The sequence below is a fragment of the Kogia breviceps genome, chromosome 5 (assembly GCF_026419965.1).
Source record: "Kogia breviceps isolate mKogBre1 chromosome 5, mKogBre1 haplotype 1, whole genome shotgun sequence".
NCBI classification, from domain to species: domain Eukaryota; kingdom Metazoa; phylum Chordata; class Mammalia; order Artiodactyla; family Physeteridae; genus Kogia; species Kogia breviceps.
The window spans coordinates 14,527,075-14,539,274 of NC_081314.1; the positions used below are offsets into that span (position 1 = coordinate 14,527,075).

The following is a 12,200-nucleotide window of genomic DNA, read 5'->3' on the forward strand; positions in this document are numbered from 1 at the left end:
CTGGTATGTGAGCAAGAAACAAACATCTCTGTGGTTTGCGCCATTGTTTGGTATTGGGTAAATTTGTTTTAGCGGTTGGCACACTGTGACCACCACAGGCAGGCAGGATCTTGTGGGACCATAGTACAGGGTTTAATCTTCTCTCCAAGTGCAATGAGAAGGGCCAGAGGTATAGTGGGACTGGGAAGGGGAAGAAGTTCAGGAAGGAAGTGACATAATCAAATTTAGATTCTTGATTCTAAGGACAGAGATCAATCAAGAGGCCATTGCCATAGTCTTGGAGAGAGATCACTGTGGCTTGGAGTGGAGCTTTAGAAATTGAGATGCCATGATGTGATTCAATTAAGAGAAATTTTGGAGCTAAAGTTGACCATTTGGATGCAGGATATGTGAGAAAGAGGAATAAGGGATGATTCCTGAGTTTGAGGTAATTTACAGAGATGTGGACAATTACAGTAGAAAGAAAATTTGAGGAATGGGATATTCATATTTCTGTTTCTTCCTGTTAAATCTGAGACGTCTATTAGACATCCAAGTGATGTGTGAGATATATGAATCTTGCGTTTCACACAGTAAATGAGAAACATCAGTGTCTCTTTTTCTGAGGCCTGTGACTGGGACCTCTTAGGGGAGACTGTTGGTAGAGAAGAGTCTGGCATTTAGAGTTCTGGTTGGCAAGGAGGAGCTGGCAGTGAAGACTGAGGAGTGCTACGGAGGTAGGAGAAAGTCTTGTGAAGTGCAGATTCACAGGAACTTGGTGAGATTTTTCCCAGCAATGTTCAGCTGCACTGGTATAAGTAGGAATAAGCAGATCATCGGTTTTCAGCAATTCAGGGTTTTTCCAATCAAGGACTTAAGCAGAATGTATAAGTTTCCTAGGGCTGCCGTAAGAATACGGTGGCTTAAAGCAACCGAAACTTATTCTTTCACAGTTCCAGAGTCTAGAGGTCTGAAATCAAGGTGTGGGCAAGGTTGCATCCTTCTGGAGGCCCTGAAGGAAAATTCACTCTATGCCTCTAACCTAGTTTATGGCAGCTACCTGCAATCCTTGGCAATTCTTGGTTTTCTTTGGCTTGTAGACACATCACTCCAATTTCTGCCCCCATCTCCTAACTCTGCGTCTTTCTGTGTCTGTTTCCTCTTCTCTTGTAAATGGCATCTGTCATTTGATTTAGAACCTGTCTTAGTCCAGGATGATCTCATCTCAAGATCCTTAATTACATCAGCAAAGATCCCTTTTTCCAAATAAAGTCACATTTAAAGATCCCAAGAGGTTGTTCCTTTGCCGGGGCCGGTGGGGGGGGGGTCACTAGTCTACTCACTATAAGGTGCAAAGGTCAAGTGAATTAAAAGGATTTGCAAGGGGGCTATAGGGCTGGATCATGGAATCCAAGCTGGATGAGGAGGGAAAGAAGGATAGGAGAGGGTCGTGCAGAGTAAAGACTGGTGAGATCAGAAAGGGGAGTGTTTGAGCAAGAGAACCAGACAAGGGAGCTGGGGAGGTGGGGTGAAAGGGGGAGATGACTTCACAATGGCAGACAGAGTTCAGTTATTGATGATGACAGAGTCTGGAGAATGGGCACCTAAGGGAGTGACTGTGGTGGCATCTGAGAACATTCCATTGGAGGAGAGGAGGGCATGGGACTCAGAGAATGTTGGCTGGGTCACCAATGTGGGTGATGAAGCCCTCAGAATGATGATGGGAGTAGAGAAGGTGGATCAGTAAGTCAGGTACCAAAAGCATCAATGAGTGAGGGACAGGCAAGGGGTTAGGACAGCAACTAGGAGGACTGAGTAAGTAACAGTTATGGCTAAATCAGAATAGATGAATGTAAGGGATTAAAAGATGTAGGATATTCTATCAAAATGAAAAAACAAATCTGGGAATCAAAATTCCAAAGGATTCCAAGAAAACCCAGGAGTTGGTGGGGGGCGGGAAACAGAGACAATGATGAAGGAAACACATACTAAGAGCTGCATTTTGATGTGGGATGTGTGGCTGGAATTGAATTGAATGCAACTACTAAAAAGTCTTCTCATGGGAAATTGGGATAGTTAGTATATTGATAGAGAAATACAGATTTGAATATACTCTTCAAAATATATGTATATACCCAATGAAAAATGAAACATCTAGAAAGGCATCCAAATCACCAGAAGCCAAAATAGTAACTGAAAAAAAGGTGTGTCAATGAAGTAAAAATTGGCTAGGGAAAAAAAAAAAAAAAAAACAGGAACAAAAAATATATAATAGCACATAAAGCAAACAATAAGATAAAATAAGGCCAAACATGTCCTTTTACAATTATGGTCAGTGTATTTAATGTCCCTGTTAAAAATAGTGATAAAAAATCATTAGGCAGTCATTAAAAACAATCATTGTGGTGATTATATCATGGGTGTACAATTGTGCATTTTAAATATGTATAGTTTATTGTAAATCAATTATACTTCAATAAAGCTGTTTTTTAAAAAACTCTAAGATTGGGTGAAAAAACAAATTCTAATTTTATGTTCTATGCATACACCTAAAAAAGGCAGAGAAATCTTGAAAAGAGGGGTGGCAAGTGCAAACAAATAGAAAGTGGGGATGGCAGTATTTACATCACATAAAGTGGATTTTGAGGCTAAAAGTATTGTAAAACAATACAGGTATATTTTAATGATAAAAGGTGAAATCCACAAAGATGTTCTACAGACAAAAAGCTTTAATGCACCAATAACATAACTTTAAAATATATAAAGCACTGACTCCCAGAAATACAATGGAGAGGCAAATCCACAATCACATTAAGAAACTCTAATACACCTTCGTACACTTCTATCAGAACATATAAAATCTAGTAGATAAATATGAAATAAATCTGTAGAGGACTTGAATAACAACAAATGAGTTAATACACAAACAGACATGAAACTTATACTCAACAAACAGAAAATGTACATTCTTTTCAGACACCTTAGAACTTTGCTTATATATTAGAACACAAGGTAAACATCAGCTACTTACAAAACAAATAGAAATCATAAAATAAAACTAGAAGATGTCAAGAAAAACTTAGCCCCTAAAAAGTAAACAAACAAAAATCCACTTGGAAATTTTGAAGCCTCTTTTCTCAATCATCTTGAACTAAAGAAGAAATCAAAACTGGAAATTTAATTAGAAAAAAATGAGAAAAATTACATGTTAAAAACTTATGGGGGCTTCCCTGGTGGCGCAGTGGTTGAGAGTCCGCCTGACGATGCAGGGGACACGGGTTCGTGCCCCGGTCCGGGAAGATCCCACATGCCGCGGAGCAGCTGGGCCCGTGAGCCACGGCCGCTGGGCCTGCGCGTCCGGAGCCTGTGCTCCGCAACGGGAGAGGCCGCAACAGTGAGAGGCCCGCGTACCGCAAAAAAAAAAAAAAAAAAAAAAAAAAAAAAAAAAAATTAAAAAAACATAATAAAATAAAAAGTTTTTTCTTGGGAAAAAGTTTCAGAAAATGGAGAGGGTATGCCCTTGACAAGAGAAAAGGCAGTAAATCCGTCAGGAATGACCACAAAAAGAGAAAACTGCAAACAATAAGGAGGTTTTAAAATGTTAAGACAATGCACTATAATTATATAGAAAATCTAAAGGTGAATGATTTCTTAAGAAAATATTTTTCTTAAGAAAAATTCTTAAGAATTACCAAACCTGACTCAACAAGTAGAAAACCTATACAGCCCCCCAAAACAGAAAAAGTTGTCACCAAAGATATGTCTCTAAAAAAATGCTTTTATGTAGAAGCAGAAATATAATGTACATATGAAACTTATATTAGGTTATAAATCAATGTTACTTCAATAAAAACAAAAGCAAACCCAGAATATTTCCTGTATCATACCAAAAAAAAAGAGCTCATCACGTTTATAATTCATAGTGCAGTGGAGGCTGTGTATTAACCCTGGCTGTGCCACCTAGTGTCACTTTAGTATGGTTGCCAGCTTTAGCAAACAAAACTACAGTACACCCAATTAAATTTGAATTTCAGACAAACAGCAAGTAAAATCTCTGTATAAGGATTCCCGTTCGTAGGTTGGAGCTTTTGCCACTTTAGATTCTGCCACCTGTGGCCTCGTTGAGGTGACTTTACTCTTTCAGCCTGTCTCATGTAAAACAGGCATTTAAAGAAGATGGTAAATGTATGTAAGGGCCTGTCATACCTCGGGGACCGTTCACTTTTTCTTCCACTGAAAGCACTGATGTGGCAGTCAAGCCTTGGGTGGGTTTGCCTGCATAGGTTTTCCCTGGGGTGGATCTTTATGTGTGCTCTTCCCTGGTGAGAAATGATAATGAAGACAGAGAAACTTTGCCTGGTCTCTGCCTCTGTCTCCTTTGGTCGCACCATTTCCCGTGGTGGCCAGCTCTCAGAAACCAGAAGAACACTGCCTGCGCCCCTAGATCACTCCCCCTCCCCTACAGGACCCATGCCCTTTGAGCCCACCTTAGCGCCTCAGCCACGCCTTCCTCCTTCAGCTGCCCAGGTGCCCACACCTGGCCCCCTCCATCTCCCTCCATTTCCAGCCTACACTGGGGCGTTTCCGCAGGGGTGGAAAGGGTCTACTTGGCCTTGTCTCAGTCTCTGGGCTGCAAAGCCATTAGGGGCTGCTCTGATGATGAAGCATCCCCACATCCTCAGCCCCCACCTGCTACCCCGCGCACTGGCCTCTACTTCTGCTCACTGGAGCGGCTGGTATACAATCCCAGCGCTCCACACCTTCCTCAGGTGCCTTTTTTTTTTTTTTTTTTTTTTTTTCTTTTTTTTTTGCGGTACTCGGGCCTCTCACTGTTGTGGCCTCTCCCGTTGCGGAGCACAGGCTCCGGGGCCATGGCTCACGGGTCCAGCCGCTCCGTGGCATGTGGGATCTTCCCGGACCGGGGCATGAACCCGCGTCCCCTGCATCGGCAGGCGGACTCGCAACCACTGCGCCACCAGGGAAGCCCCCTCAGGTGCCTTTTATTTACACTTTACAGGGGCTGCTGAACATTAAGGACTCTACATTAAGGGTCGTGGAAGGAAAAGTTTTATTTCTACATCAGCTGAGTTCCTACTATGTGCCAGACACTAGGCTAAGCCTCTTGCCACGTACTTTTCTCATTTAATTTTCAGATTATGTCATTAGAGAGGTGTCGGTATCTCCATTTTACAAATTCAAAAGCACAGGTTCAGAGAGTTTAAGTGTCTTGTCCAGGGTTATGCACAAGTCCGTGGCAGAGCAGGGATTTAAATTCAAGTCTCTTTGGCTCTCAGTTTATGACTCTGTCTTTTCCATGAGCTCACACTGATTGCCAGCTGTGGAAACTTTGCTTTAATAGGTGTGGGTGTGTGTGTAAGATTTTTTTTTTTTTTTTTTTTTTTTGCGGTACGCGGGCCTCTCACTGTTGTGGCCCCTCCCGTTGCGGAGCACAGGCCCCGGACGCGCAGGCGCAGCGGCCATGGCTCACGGGCCCAGCCGCTTCGCGGCACGTGGGATCCTCCTGGACCGGGGCACAAACCCGCGTCCCCCGCATCGGCAGGCGGACTCTCAACCACTGTGCCGCCAGGGAAGCCCTCCCTGTGTGTAAGATTTTTTTAATTCATATAGATCTGGGTCAATTCTGTTTTCCCCAGCCTCCTGGTAACCTTCTTGCTCTCGGTTATGGGTTTGTGGCTTTGCCTTCCTATCTATTCAATCCCATGGTCAGCCAGCTCAGAAAGCAGCCCATGGACTAAGGAAGAGCAAGGTTGCCACTGCCTCTAGCTGCTGTGGTGAAACAGATCTCAGGATAAAAGCCTGAATGTCCAGGCAGGGTCTTGCCTGAAAGTAGGGACCCTTACTGTGTGGGGAGCAGCCAGGCTGGGATGCACCTCAGACTTGCCCTCTGCTCTCTGCACACATCGGCCGCCAGGGTCATGTTGGCATGCTGACCAGACCTGCAGCCTGTCTCCTCTTTCATTTTATTTCTCTCCCCTCTCCCCCTGCCCCCACCCCACTCTTTCTCTCTAGGGCTGCCATAACAAAGTGCCACGCACTAATTGGCTTAAACAACAGAAATTAAGTGTTTCACAGTTCCAGGGGCTGAAGGTCCAAGATCAAGGTGTAAGCAGGGTTGTTTCTTCTGAAGCCTCTCCCCTTGGCTTGTAGATGACTGTCTTCTCCCCGTGTCTTCACATGGTCTTCCTTTTCTGTGTCTGCGTCCCAATGTCTTCTATAAGGTCATCAAACCAATCACATTGGGAACTGGCCCATCCCAATGACCTAATCGAACTTATTCACCCCTCTAAAGACCCTATCTCCAAATACAGTCACATTCTGTGGTGCTGGGGGTTAGGACTTCAACATAAAAATTTTGAAGGACAAAAGGCAGCCCATAACACACTCTCTGTCTCTCAGACACACACAAATACACACCTATTAATACGTAAGACTGAGGCTATACCACTGGAGATTCCTGTCTCCCAGCTTTTCTTTGGAAGAGAGACTCAGTGCTCAGCCACTTGCTCCTTAATTACTGAGAAGGAGGAGCCCTGGGTGCCGGCCAAGGGCTGGGGATGGGGAAGGTTTCCATGGGAGCAGAGGGCTTGAAAGGATGCTGGAGATTTCAGGGAGGGCTGGTGGGCCCGTTGCATTTCTCACTTGTGAGTGTGAAAAGACTGAGAAGAGCAAGGTAGGAGAATTGGGACCCATCGTTGACTAGTTTCAAGAACTGGAGTCCATGGTCATGTTCATAGAGTCTTCAAATCCTCAACAAGGGTAATTTTTCAAATTTGTGTTTTCATCTGAATGATCATGTAAGAACATTAACATAAGTACATCCTGAAATATCAAGATGACCACCCAGATGCAAGGGCTGCCATTTCAGTGCCCACGTTGTGTTAATTTCTATCGTTGTGTTAGTGCCAAAGAACACTATTCTAAGTGCTCAGAGCCAAAGAGAAAAGAACATATTTGAATCTGTGCAAAAATATAATGTTTATGCAAAGTGAAGTCCAAATAATGGCACAGCGCATGCTATAAAGTAGAGTTTAAGTTATTTACTTGTTAGAAGAAAAGAAGAGAATTGAATCATTACACAGCACAATTAAAAACCTGACATTCGGAGGTAGTCATATATCTTAATCCACCACTCATCATATTAAATTAACAATAATTAATGTTACAGGTTTTTAATCAATTTTAAAAATTGGTTGAATTTGTTAACTAAATTTTTTAATTGGTTTAAATTTCTTAATTTGTTTTGATTTCTGTTTGTATAGCCTATTGCTATAAGAATTTGAATCTAGCTTTATGTTTATATGCTTTTAAGCAATATATTAAATTTAAGTCCATACTTATACCTCTAGTTAAGATGAAGTAGACTGTATCAGACTAATTCTCTGGCTAAGAAAAACTGTAAGAGGACTTCCCTGGTGGCGCAGTTAAGAATCCGCCTGCCAATGCAGGGGACATGGACGGGTTCGAACCCTGGTCCGGGAAGATCCCACATGCCAAGGAGCAACTAAGCCCGGGTGCCACAACTACTGAGCCTGCGCACCTAGAGCCTGTGCTCCACAACAAGAGAAGCCACCGCAATGAGAAGCCTGCGCACCGCAACGAAGAGTAGCCCCCGGCTTGCTGCAACTAGAGAGAGCCCACGCGCAGCAACGAAGACCCAACGCAGCCAAAAATAAATAAATAAATATATATATATATATAAAAGAAAAACTGTAAGATAACAATCTGAAAACAGCTGTTTGATGGCATCAGAGAGTAAACAAAGTATCCAACACTTGAGGGAAATGCTTCATGGTGAGCCCTGCATTTTACAGGGTTTTTCTCCTTGAATCATTTATCAACTCCTGGCGGGGAGCATAGAGGCAGAAAAAAACAGAAACAGTGTTCTAAAGCATCCAGTAGTCTCACTGGGCTGGACAGACACAACTTGCAATTCAAACTACAAAGAAACCAAGACTTGAACCCCAAGACACTGGAAAAAGAAGAACCACAGAGAGAGAAAGCTAACATTGAACCTGAATTTTCCCTTGACTCATTTTGATTTCCAAGCTACATGTTGGATGAGACACAGTGAAACCAAGTGGAAAGTAGTTGCCAAGACAGTAAAAATCTAAATATGGACTGTTGTAGCCTCATGGAGCTGGCAAGGCCTTCAAACCAAAATTGAAGTTTGGGGCCTGCCGTGAGCGAGGCCCTGGTAAACACTCAGGGCGTCAGGTGAGACCCTAGAAAAGCTACGTCTTAGGAGTAAGGGCAAACCAGAAGTAGAAAAGCCTCCCCTCAGTCAAGGTGATATTGCCATATCCTACCTGCTTATAAGAAGCTTTATTCTCTTTCTGGTTCTAGCCTGGCGAAAGAAAGGGGTAGCAACATGGAGCTGCTACCCCATAACCTGCTGAGCTCACATGTGTGGAGGGCAGGGCCCCGTGGCTTCTCTCCCCACCTCCAGGCCACCAAGGTCCGCACCAGCCCTGAGGAGCTCAAGCCCGGCTTTGTGGCGCACATGATACCCAAGGTGGAGTGGGCGACCCTTCTGGAGGTGGCCGATACCCTGCATCCGGCTGAGGTGTCCATAGGGCCAATCCATAGCGTGAGTAGGTTGAGAAATTTCTGAGGGAGACGCACCACCAACTACAAATGTGTTGGAGGGAGCTCTGCCATGTCCAGAGCCTGGGTGTCTGTTCCCCATCAGTGGCAGGATCCTCAATATGATGCTAAGGGAGGAGAAAACTGAGACTCAGCCAGCCATACCAGGCCCCGGGCTTTCATTCTGTGACCATGTATATCTTTGTTTATATGTATCTCGTGTTCTGGTTGGATCATGTTCATCCCCAATCCTTGACCCAGTGACACACCGAACACACATTTTCTTGAGCTCAATATCATATATATTTTTTCTCATTAAAGGTTAAAAAAAAAAAAAAAAGAAGGAAGAAGATGATGACAAATACATATTCTTCTCTGAGGAAGAAAACATCAAGTCTCTAAAACTTTTTAAACACAACGTCCAGAATTAGATAAAGAAAATTACCAATCATGTCAGGAAACAAGACCAAATCAGTGAAATCCAAGAGAAAAATAGCATCAATAGGCCCACAGGTGAGCTAGATATTAAAGTTACTGATAACTTTAAAATAACTATATTGTGTTCAAGAATATATATAAAAAAGAATGCATAAATAGAATATAAATATAAGAATATATAAATATAGACCATTTTACCGGAGAATTATAATCTAAAAAAAAAAAAAAAAATCGAATAAGAATCCTGTACCACTAACCTCTCTAAGCCATTGCTTAGTCTAGAAACCTAGGTCTTATTCTTGATTCCTTCATCTTCCTCAGCCTATGAATACACCTCTGCTTCACTCTCCATTTCTACTGTCACTTCCCAGTTAAGGCCAACCTCATGTCTCACCTACATCCACACTCCATCCTACAGAATGAACTTTCCCCTCTCATTAATCTGACCGTTCCTCTTCATAAGCTCATTCGATGGCTCCCCTCTTGTCTTCAGAATAAACTCCAAGCCTCTTCCTGTGTGCTACCAGGCCATACATTACCAGACCGTGGCTTTCCTCTCTAGTATGTATCTTGCTTCTTCAACACTCCAAACTGCTGCAAGCACTTGTCCTTCAACTACAGGCAATTAATTTCAATTACCAAATGCACTGTGCTTTCTCCACCTCCTGAAAAGTACATATACTATTTCTTTTTTGTGACACTTTCCCTTCACTTAGAAAATTCCTACCCACCCTTCAGAAATCTTGCCTTCCAAGGAGGCTCTCTCTGGTCCCTCAGGACCTCTTTAGCCCCCTCTCCTAAAATAACAGGCTCTTTATCAGAGCATTTATGATGCTGAATGGTAATTAAATATCTGCACGTGCATCTCCCCCACCAGATTACAAGTTCTTTGCTGGCAGGAACCACGCCTCTGAGAGTCTGCACAACAGCTCACATATTATAGGTAAGCCTGAGGATGTCATTGCCACCATCCCATTGACCAGAGAGATGGCATTGCAACCGGGGTTGCAATGAGAACAGAAGCTCAGCATATTTTAAAAAGGGATTCAGCCCACCAATGAGCCCACCCAGGATCCAAGTAATGACCTTGAGACTGTAGTTGTTTGCCCCCACCCACATGGGTCCCTGGGGTGAGATCCGTCTCCATGGAGAGCTGGTAATTACAATCAAGCCCAGAGCCTCTGGAGCCCCACACCCCTTCACACCAACCCAAGGATAGCTAAGCACCAGTGTTCCATTTCCAAACCCCATGTAGGGTCATGAGTATAAGGAACATACTCCCCAAGGGCCTGTCTTCAAATTACAAAGAGTAAAGCTAGCTGTTTTCTGGCTACAACTGCTTTCCAAATGGCCTATAAACGTCTATGTTCTTCCCCAAAGTGACCTTTTCTCTTAAAGCCTACGTGGGTAATCAGCTCTGTCCTACCCACCAACTGGAGTAAGGAGTGTGGGTTCAGAAAAGCCCATTCAGAGTGATTATACAAACATAAGTAGCAGCTAATACTCTTCCGTGGATGTTGCAAAGACCGGAATAGATGAGGCTGTTTTCGTCAACAGCGAATCTGAGATGGCCTTCAAGCCCCTGCTCTTAAAACCCCAGCACACACATACACACACACACACACACACACACCCAACACACACTGATCTCTAGCACGGCCATGAGCGGTGAACATCGTCCAAGGTGGCAGCTTTAGAAACAGCTGAAACAGTAATAACACGAGTAAATAAGTGCTACTAAAATTTTTATATGGCTTACCTTTTCATCGTCACAATGAACCTCTAGACTGAGCCTTATTATCTCCACTTTGGAGGTAAGGAAAATGAAGCCGAGACGCTCAGTACTTGTCTAAGGTCACACAGAGACATGCAGCCTGGATTCAAACTCAGGCAGATCTGACGGATGCACATATCTGATGACTATTTTCCCTGATTGGGAAATAACTGTTCCCGGCACAAGTTGATCCCGTTCCTCTGGGGTGCTCTGGACTCCACTAGCAAACAAGGTGCCTGGGAAGAGGCAAACACAATTTTGAATTCTAAGTTTATAAACCTAAACTAAAAAAAGTGGTAACCTCACAATAGGTCGAGAGTCAAAGCCGTTTTAACTCTAGGATATTTATTGTCTGCTAAACAGGAATCTGTTTCTACCCTTTTTAAGGTCTCCCTTTTCAAGAGCATTTCTGCTGTCTGGATGACATTTTGTGCCAAGCAAACTGCGTCGTGTAAGGAGCATCAGGGCCCCCCCCCCCCGAGACCAGTAAACCAAAGGGTTGTGTGCCTGAAATCTCCTTCCAAGGAGCACAGGCCCTCATCCTCAGATTACACTTGATGGTACAAGAGAAAGTAAAAAAGAAAGCTTCGTAATGATGATACACTGCTTCCTGCTGCAGCCATAAGGGATGAAAAGCTCACTGCTGCCTAATTCACAAGACAGCCAGCAACAGCCCAAGTTCATTCCAAGGTAGAGACATTATTAACCTGTGACCCAGCCTAGGAGCCAGGCAGCTGTGAAATGTTTCAGTTAAAAAACAAAAAAAGAAAAAGAAAGAAAGAAAAAAGACTCCAGAACATATTGCTGATAAAATGTTTACACTCAGTTTAACAAATTTTATAGTAATGGTGCTTTAAAAACGTGTTTCTCATGAATGGCTTTTCGATACTGAATGCAAATAAGGAAGTAATGAGTTTGGAATTGCAAACAGATTACCTCTGCCCTGGAGTTGATGGTATCAGCACATTTCCCACCCCAGCCAAACCCACATGCATGGATTTGGCATGTGACCCCTGGCAGATCCTATACATTTCATTTTGGCCACCTTGTCGAGTTACATGGTTACCGCTGGAAGGTTCCGTATGGCTGTAGGTGCCGTGGCAACAGCCCAGACACTTCTAACCAAAAAAATGACCAAAACATCCTAGGGATTTGGGAGTTGGCCATGTAAGCACCATGGAGACAAGAGAAACTGAGGAAAGTGACATAGCTCCCATACCAACCTCAGAATGTTTGGCCTGGAATAAATCTGAAACAGAGAGAAGTGCCAGTTTTGCATGGAAGCATCAGAGATGTGATGTTAACCCAGAGAAACGCAGCACAACTTCGAAGCATGATGGGGCTGGATGCTGAAGTGCGAGCCAGGGCACACATGAACCAGCCTTTCAGGCAGGACCTTGCAGAC

The 12,200-nt window shown here is 43.5% G+C and overlaps 1 pseudogene; it reads left to right on the plus strand.

Moving 5' to 3' along the window:
* Positions 1 to 8,368: 8,368 nt before the first annotated feature.
* Positions 8,369 to 11,353, plus strand: LOC131757618 (multifunctional methyltransferase subunit TRM112-like protein pseudogene; annotated as a pseudogene).
* Positions 11,354 to 12,200: the final 847 nt, after the last annotated feature.